This window comes from Ovis aries, chromosome X, assembly GCF_016772045.2.
Source record: "Ovis aries strain OAR_USU_Benz2616 breed Rambouillet chromosome X, ARS-UI_Ramb_v3.0, whole genome shotgun sequence".
NCBI classification, from domain to species: Eukaryota; Metazoa; Chordata; class Mammalia; order Artiodactyla; family Bovidae; genus Ovis; species Ovis aries.
Window position 1 is genome coordinate 24108837 of NC_056080.1, and position 7074 is coordinate 24115910.

A 7074-nucleotide genomic window follows, 5' to 3' on the forward strand; every position below is an offset into this window, starting at 1 on the left:
CCGTCTGAGCCACCAGGGAAGCCCCATTGAATAGCAACTCCCAATTTCCCACTGCTGCCACTCCCTGGCAACCAGCATTCCACCCTGTTTCTATGAGTTTGATCATGTTAGATATCTTATATAAGTGGAACTATTCACTATTTGTCCTTCTATGACTATCTTATTTCACCATAATGTCTTTTAGCTTCCTCCATGTTGTCACATATGGCAAGATTGCATTTTTTAGGAGTGATTAATACTTAATTGTATGACTATAACTAGTTTTTCTTTAAGCCTTAATCCATCAATGGACATTTAAGGTGTTCCAACCTTTCTGTTATTGTTAACAGTGAAATGAACATGGAAGTGCAGATATTTTTTTGAGATATGGAGTTCAAGACTTTTGGATACATACCCAGAAGTGGAACTGCTGAGTCATATATTAGTTGTATTTTTAATTTTGAGAAATTTCCATTCTGTTTTTCAAAGTGGCTTCAACATTTTATGTTCCCACAGTGAAAGGATTGTAGTTTTTCCATATCATCACCAACACTTATTATCATCATTTTAAATAATAGCCATCCTAACAGGTGTGAGATAATATCTCATTCTGATTTGATTTGCATTTCTGGAATAGTGATGCTGAGCATTTTTCCATGGACCCGGTGGCCATCTTGTATGTCTTCTTTAGAAAATGTCTATTCAAGTTCTTTAACCTTTTTCTAATCAGGTTGTTTTTTTGCTATTGAGTTTTAGGAGGTACTTGAATATTTTGGATATTGTTTTGCTCAGAAAAGTGATTCAGCTATACACATATAGGTATCCATTCTTTTCAGAATTCTTTACCCATGTACCCGTGCTTTACACCCAACCCTTCCCCTCTCATAACCCCAAGTTCATTCTCAAAGTCTGTGAGTCTGTTTTGTAAATAAGTTTATTTGTATCATTTCTTTAGATTTTGCATATAAGCAATATCATATGATATTTCTCTTTCTCTTATTTCACTCATGATGGCAAACTCTCGGTCTATCCATATTGTTGCAAATGGCATTTCATTCTTTTTAATGGCTGAGTAATATCCTGTTGCATATATACACACCACATCTTCTTTATCCATTGCTCTGCTGATGGACATTTAGGCTAGTTCCATGTCTTGGCTATTGTAAACAGTGGAGCAACGAACACTGGGGTGCATGTAGCCTTTAGGTAAGTTTTTTAAGGAGCCTCCATACTGTTCTCTATAGTGGCTGTACCCAATTACATTCCCACCCACAATGTAGAAGGGTTCCTTTTTCTCCACACCTCTCCAGAAATTTGTGGATTTTTTTACATAATGGCCATTTGGACTGGTGTGAGGTGATAGTTTTGGGTGGTTTGTTGTGATGACATGAAGCCACATGAGCTGCTTGGAAGTTCTGGAGACTAATCCCTTGTCAGTCACATTATTGGCAAATAGTTTCTCACATTCTGTGGTCTGTCTTTTCGTGTTGTGTACAGTTTCCTTTGCTATGCAGAAGCTTTTGAATTTAATGAGGATCCCTTTGTTTATTTGTTTTTATTTCCATTCTTTTTTCATTACTCTGGGAAGCGGATCCACAAAGATATTGCTGCAGTGTATGTCAGGCTGCTCTGCCTGTTTTCCTCTAGCAGTCTTGTGTTTTTCTTAATGTAGCTAAGGGTTTATCCATTTTGTGTGCCTCTCAAGAAACCAGCTCTGAGTTCTGTTGTTTGTGTTTTCTGTTATATACTGTTTTAATGAAGTACAAGCAACAGAATGATTCAATATTTTTACGGATTACAGAGCATGACAGGTTATGACAAGACGGTGGCTTTGATCCCTGTGCTGTACAATCCACACTTGTTGCTCTTCTATACATAGTTTCTCTCTTAATACCCAAGCTTTTCTAGTTCTCTTTCTTTGTGGTTTGATTTTCTTCAGTAGTATGCTGATGTTCCTTGGCTTTCCATTTCTGAGCTGGAGGTGTTTGATTTGTGCTTACCAGGGGGTTCATATATGTTGACGTGTAACCATCTACTTCTCCTAAACTGGTAGTCATTTAAGCTGACACTCACTGTAGAAGATGTACACTTGTACCCCCTCCATTTTGCGTTTCTGATGTCCTATTGTATGGATGATTTTTTTTTTATCTTTTAAGGTAGATATTAGCTAATGAAGTCGTTGATCCTCAGTCCTTACTACATCTACATTTCCTAGTGGGAGTTTCCCTTTTCCATGGATTCTTACTTTTCCACTTAAAGACACTTCACTCTTTAGGGTAATTTTAGCAGTGATAGACTTGAGTTGTTTGCTTCCTTGTTAAGCTCTCTCTCCTTCCATTCTAAATGGTAATCTCGCTGTGCAGATCATCTTGGTGTCTCCATTTTAGCACTTAGAATATCCATCCTGCCACTCCATTCTGCCCTGTAAAGTTTCCATAGCAAATTGAGTTGATAATCTTAAGGAAATTCTCTTGTGTGTGACTTTTTCTCTTGCTGCCTGTAGAATTGTAACTTTGGCCATTTCAATTATGACACGTACTGGTGTGGGTCAGTTTGGGACCCTCTGTGCTTGCTGGACATTTTAGGTAAGTTTTGGAGGATGGTTCAAGGTAAGCAAGAAAGCTCTGAAACACCAATTTTTCCCTCTGCAGTTGTTTCTGCCATGCACAGGAGTTTTACAATCCTGGCCAGAAGGAGCTCACTGCACAGAAAATGGCTGAACAGGTTTCCATAGCTGGGTTTGATTGTGATGAGTTTCAAATTTAGAATATGAAAGTAATTGAGCTGTGGGCAATAAACTTTGCTCCCACAAACTGTCCTCTAAAGCTGTCTGTGTATAAGTCTGTCTTGCTTATGACTCAGCATGATTTCTACTTTTCATGGAACCATTCCTATGCCCTGTAAAGTCAGGGTATTTGTCAGAGTAAGGAGGGAAGCAAAAGCTAAGCATTTGAGAGTTCCTAGTAGTGATTAGGCCATTGCTTGGCAATACAGGGATCATAAGTTTGATTCTAGAGCTAAGAAGAGCTACAGAGACTTACTTTACTCTCCTTAGAACACGATAGGTCAGAGTCAGTAAGTCTCCTTACCTCTCCTTAGCTCTCCATACCTCTCCTTAGAACACTTTACTTCAGAGTAAGTAAGTCTCCTTAGCTCTCATTAGAACACTATGGGTCAGAGTAAGTGATTCTGAGAGGAGAGCTAAGGAGGGCTAGGGAGACTTACTCAGAGCTATAGTGTTCTAAGAGAGCTAAGGAGAGCTAAGTAAGTCTCCTTCAGTTCAGTTCAGTCGCTCAGTCATGTCTGACTCTTTGCGACCCCATGAATCGCAGCACGCCAGGCCTCCCTGTCCATCACCAACTCCCGGAGTTCACTCAAACTCATGTCCATCGAGTTGGTGATGCCATCCAGCCATCTCATCCTCTGTCGTCCACTTCTCCTGCCCCCAATCCCTCCCAGCATCAGAGTCTTTTCCAATGAGTCAACTCTTCACATGAGGTGGCCAAAGTACTGGAGCTTAAGCTTTAGCATCATTCCCTCCAAAGAACACCCAGGGCTGATCTCCTTCAGAATGGACTGGTTGGATCTCCTTGCAGTCCAAGGGACTCTCAAGAGTCTTCTCCAACACCACAGTTCAAACACATCAATTCTTTGGTGCTCAGCTTTCTTCACACTCCAACTCTCACATCCACACATGACCACTGGAAAAACCATAGCCTTGACTAGATAGACCTTTGTTGGCAAAGTAATGTCTCTGCTTTTGAATATGCTATCTAGGTTGGTCATATCTTTTCTTCCAAGGAGTAAGTGTCTTTTAATTTCATGGCTGCAAACCATCTGGACTGATTTTGGAGCCCCCCAAAAAATAAAGTCTGACACTGTTTCCACTGTTTCCCCATCTACTTCCCATGAAGTGATGGGACCAGATGCCATGATCTTCATTTTCTGAATGTTGAGCTTTAAGCCAACTTTTCACTCTCCTCTTTCACTTTCATCAAGAGGCTTTTTAGTTCCTCTTCACTTTCTGCCATAAGGGTGGTGTCATCTGCATATCTGAGGTTATTGATATTTCTCCTGGCAATCTTGATTCCAGCTTGTGCTTCTTCCAGCCCAGTGTTTTTCATGATGTACTCTGCATGTAAGTTAAATAAGCAGGATGACAATATACAGCCTTGATGTACTCCTTTTCCTATTTCGAACCAGTCTGTTGTTCCATGTCTAGTTCTAACTGTTGCTTTCCTGATCTGCATATAGTTTTCTCAAGAGGCAGGTCAGGTGGTCTGGTATTCCCATCTCTTGAAGAATTTTCCACAGTTTATTGTGATCCACACAGTCAAAGGCTTTGGCATAGTCAATAAAGCAGAAATAGATGTTTTTCTGGAACTCTCTTTCTTTTCCATGATCCAGCAGATGTTGGCAATTTGATCTCTGGTTCCTGTGCCTTTTCTAAAACCAGCTTGAACATGAGGAAGTTCACAGTTCACGTATTGCTGAAGCCTGGCTTAGAGAATTTTGAACATTACTTTACTAGTGTGTGAGATGAGTGCAATTGTGCGGTAGTTTGAGCATTCTTTGGCATTGCCCTTCTTTTGGATTGGAAGGAAAACTGACCTTTTCTAGTCCTGTGGCCACTGCTGAGTTTTCCAAATTTGCTGGCATACTGTCTCCTTAACTCTCCTTGGAACACTATAGTTCAGAGTAAGTATGTCTCCTTAGCTCTCCTTAGCCCTCCATTGCTCTCCTTACCTCTTGTAGAACACTATAGAAGACTACAGTTCAGAGTAAGGGAGATTTACTTACTCTGACCTATAGTGTTCTAAGGAGAGCTAACAAGAGTTAAGGAGGGCTAAGGAGGGCTAAGGAGACTTATTTACTCTGAACTATAGTGTTCTAAGGAAAGTTAAGGAGAGATAATGAGAGCTAAGGAGGGCTAAGGAGAGCTAATGAGACTTACTTACCCTGACTTGTAGTTTTCTAAGGAGAGCTAGGAGACTTACTCTGACTTGTAGTGTGCTAAGGAGAGCTAATGAGACGTACTTACTCTGAACTACAGAGTTCTAAAGAGAGCTAAGGAGATATACTTACTCTGAACTATACTGTTCTAAGGAGAGGTAAAGAGACTTTCTTACTCTGAACTATAGTGTTCTAAGGAGATCTAAAGTGAGCTAAGGAGACTTACTTACTCTGACATATATTGTTCTAAGGACAGCTAAAAAGAGATAAGGAGACTTACTTACCCCAAACAAGTGTTCTAAGGAGAGCTGAGAAGAACACTACATGTCCAGGACAAGTAAGTAATTAGCTCTGCTTTTCTTAACAATACTCAATTGTCTTTTTTTATATAATTTTTTTATTTTTTAAATTTTAAAATCTTTAATTCTTACATGCGTTCCCAAACATGAACCCCCCTCCCACCTCCCTCCCCACAACATCTCTCTGGGTCATCCCCATGCACCAGCCCCAAGCATGCTGCACCCTGCGTCAGACATAGACTGGCGATTCAATTCTTACACGATAGTATACATGTTAGAATGCCATTCTCCCAAATCATCCCACCCTCTCCCTCTCCCTCTGAGTCCAAAAAGTCCGTTATACACATCTGTGTCCTTTTTCCTGTCTTGCATACAGGGTCGTCATTGCCATCTTCCTAAATTCCATATATATGTGTTAGTATACTGTATTGGTGTTTTTCTTTCTGGCTTACTTCACTCTGTATAATCGGCTCCAGTTTCATCCATCTCATCAGAACTGATTCAAATGAATTCTTTTTAACGGCTGAGTAATACTCCATTGTGTATATGTACCACAGCTTTCTTATCCATTCATCTGCTGATGGACATCTAGGTTGTTTCCATGTCCTGGCTATTATAAACAGTGCTGCGATGAACATTGGGGTACATGTATCTTTTTCAATTCTGGTTTCCTCAGTGTGTATGCCCAGCAGTGGGATTGCTGGGTCATAAGGTAGTTCTGTTTGCAATTTTTTAAGGAATCTCCACACTGTTCTCCATAGTGGCTGTACTAGTTTGCATTCCCACCAACAGTGTAGGAGGGTTCCCTTTTCTCCACACCCTCTCCAGCATTTATTGCTTGCGGATTTTTGGATTGCAGCCATTCTGACTGGTGTGAAGTGGTACCTCATTGTGGTTTTGATTTGCATTTCTCTAATAATGAGTGATGTTGAGCATCTTTTCATGTGTTTGTTAGCCATCCGTATGTCTTCTTTGGAGAAATGTCTATTTAGTTCTTTGGCCCATTTTTTGATTGGGTCATTTATTTTTCTGGAATTGAGCTGCATAAGTTGCTTGTATATTTTTGAGATTAGTTGTTTGTCAGTTGCTTCATTTGCTATTATTTTCTCCCCATTCAGAAGGCTGTCTTTTCACCTTGCTTATATTTTCCTTTGTTGTGCAGAAGCTTTTAATTTTAATTAGATCCCATTTGTTTATTTTTGCTTTTGTTTCCAGAATTCTGGGAGGTGGATCATAGAGGATCCTGCTGTGAAAAAATATGGAACGCTTCACGAATTTGCGTGTCATCCTTGCGCAGGGGCCATGCTAATCTTCTCTGTATCGTTCCAACTTTAGTATATGTGCTGCCGAAGCGAGCACTCAATTGTCTTAATTTATTCCTGGTTTTTTAGAACCTCCATCCTTTTCTCCAAAGAGTAATACTTACTCAAGGTTGAGGTGCTTCAGGGAAGATTTACTGTAGCAGAGATTGTCACTGCTGTGTTCAGTGCAGGGTCGGAGCCCAAGTCGCTAGAGCTGAAGTCCTGAGGGGTAAGTGGGAGCTGCCTCTGTTCCCACTCACTACACAGCTTCACCTGCAACACTGTTTGGTCCCTCACAGCCTCTGCTACCCCCGTTTCCCCCCACCAGACACTGGCCCCCCATTGTGGATTGACACAGCTGGGCAGCCCTTAGCCCCATGCACATTCGGCTTCTCTAGGGGGGTAGGGGGTGAGCTGGGATACCAGCTGCTATCTGTGTTCTCAGCTGTTTCTGACAGACCACACTTGAGTCAACACCAACCATGGCCACCATTCCACCCAGACTCTGCCCCAGGAGGAAGGCACCGCTGAGTCCCACCGTT

The 7074-nt window shown here is 41.1% G+C and overlaps 1 non-coding gene across 1 annotated transcript; it reads right to left on the reverse strand.

The window, feature by feature from the left end:
* Positions 1–6483: 6483 nt before the first annotated feature.
* Positions 6484–6590, reverse strand: LOC114111857 (U6 spliceosomal RNA). The gene has a single exon (XR_003587590.1). It is a non-coding gene; the product is annotated as a U6 spliceosomal RNA (small nuclear RNA).
* Positions 6591–7074: the final 484 nt, after the last annotated feature.